Consider the following 2,292-nt stretch of genomic DNA (forward strand, 5'->3'; position numbering starts at 1 on the left):
CACACACATAAATACTGATAGACATGTACATACGGCCTGCTGCTTCTGCTCTCTGGAGAACCCTGATGAATACTGGCACTACCCAAAGTAGCAGATACCATTACAGCACCTGCACACATTAAAGTACTTTACAGCCACAGAAAGGGATGGAGATTCTTTATGCACAAACACACACATAAAAAAAAAATTCCAATACAAATAATAAAATACAGATAAAAATACTTAAAAAAAATTTTTTTTTGGAGACAGGGTTTCTTTGTGTAGCCCTGCTGTTCTGGGACTCATTACATAGACCTGGCTGGCCTCAAACTCACAGAGGCATATCTGCCTGCCCCTGCTTCCAGATTTCGAGGATTAAAGGTATGAGCAAGCCAGGCCTGGCTCAATAAAATACTTGTAATACACGATTATAATAAAAAAACAGTGGTGCATGCCTGCAATCTGAATCTGTAATGCCAGCAAGAACTACGCTTAGGCAGGAGAATTTCAAGTTTCAGAACATCCAGGGCTATACAGAAAGACCTTGTGTCACACAACAAAGAGGAGATAGACAAGTCGTAGTATCACTGAACATCCACCAGCAGGAAACTAGTGAATCATGAGGGTGAAGGCAGCTCTTGCTTTTGATAAGGAGAAATTTCCGTGTTAACTGGAAAAAAAAACCAAAGTATAGGTTGGTATGTATACTGCTTCTGTCTGTGTGAGAAGATCCAAAGGATATGCACACTTGTGCGAATGCAAAATTAGCTCCAGAACACAGAACAAACTAACAGATCCCCTCCAGTGAGGAGTAGCTGAGAAGAGGTTGGAAGGGGTCCCCTTATCTACTCAACACTATTCTGCAGGGGAAACAGCTCAGCAGGTAAAGGGTCTGGTTATCAATCTGATGACCTGAGTTCCAACCCTAGGACCTGCTTGGTGGAAAGAGAAAGCCCAGCCTTGAAGGTTGTCTTCTGACTTCACAAGCACCCAGACATGACTTTGCCTACTCCACATAAGAAAACGTAAGAACAATAACAAGAAAACTTTTATGGGCTGGGGATATGGCTGTGCTGGTAATGTGCTTGCACAACATTCAGGAAGCCCTGGGTTTGACTCCTCAAAAAGACTGGCTTGGCTTGGCTTGGTTTGGGGCTGGAGAGATGGCTCAGCGGTTAAGAGCATTGCTTGCTCTTCCAAAGGTCCTGAGTTCAATTCCCAGCAACCACATGGTGGCTCACAAGCATCTGTAATGAGGTCTGGTGCCCTCTTCTGGCCTTCAGGCATACACACAGACAGAATATTGTATTGTACTCATAATAAATGAATAAATAAATATTTAAAAAAAGACGGGCTTGGTTTGATCTCACACTCATTCAGTCCTGTACTCTCTGAATGTGGCCGAAAACGGGGGCTGACTGAGAAGTCATTGATAAAGGCACTGGGACCTGTTCTACTGCATGCACTGGCTTTTTGGGACTCTAGTCTATTTGGATGCAAAGCTTCCTAGGCCTGGATGTGTGTGTGGGGCTTGGACTTCCCACAGGGCAGGGTTCCCTGCCCTCTTTTAAGGAGGGAGGGAGAGGGAGGGGAATGGGAAGAGAGTAAATTTTTGAATGGAAAAAAAAAAAGATTGGCTTGGGGCATATACCTGTCATCCCAGCGTTCATTTGTGAGGGTAAGGTAGGAGGACTGCCATAAGTTCGAGGCCAGTCTGGGCTACACAGTGAGTACCAAGCCAACCAGAAATGCATTAAGTATACCCTCTCTTAACAAGTTAGCATTCTCTTTTTGGTGAAGGTTAATCATGGGATTAGATGTGGTCCAAAATTGGAATTTTTAAGAGGTAGGCAAAAAATAAGGTTAAAGATTTATTTTTGTTATCTCTAATTATGTGTGCTTGCATGTTAGTACAGCTACCCAGAAAGGCCAGAGGCATTCAATTCCCTGGAGCTGGAGTTACAGAGGGCTATAAGCCACCATGTGGGTGCTGGGATCCAAACCCAAGTCCTCTGCTTAAGCAGCCAGTGCTCTTAACTGTGAAGGCATTTCTCTAGCCCTTATTTATTCAAATTTTTGCTTTTAATTTGAAGCCAGCTTGATCTATAGAGAGAGTCTAGGATAGCCAGGGCTACCCAGAGAAACCTTGTCTTGAAAAAATAAAAACAAAATCAAAAACAAAACAAAAAAACCTTACTGCGTGTGCATGAGTGTGTAAGGGTGTGTATGGGTCAGATGACAACTGTGGGAATCCTTTTCTCCTTCTACCCCAGGCCCTGGGGACAGATCTCAGTTTAGGCATTGGGGTAGGTG

This window comes from Microtus ochrogaster, linkage group LG8 (assembly GCF_000317375.1).
Source record: "Microtus ochrogaster isolate Prairie Vole_2 linkage group LG8, MicOch1.0, whole genome shotgun sequence".
NCBI lineage: Eukaryota > Metazoa > Chordata > Mammalia > Rodentia > Cricetidae > Microtus > Microtus ochrogaster.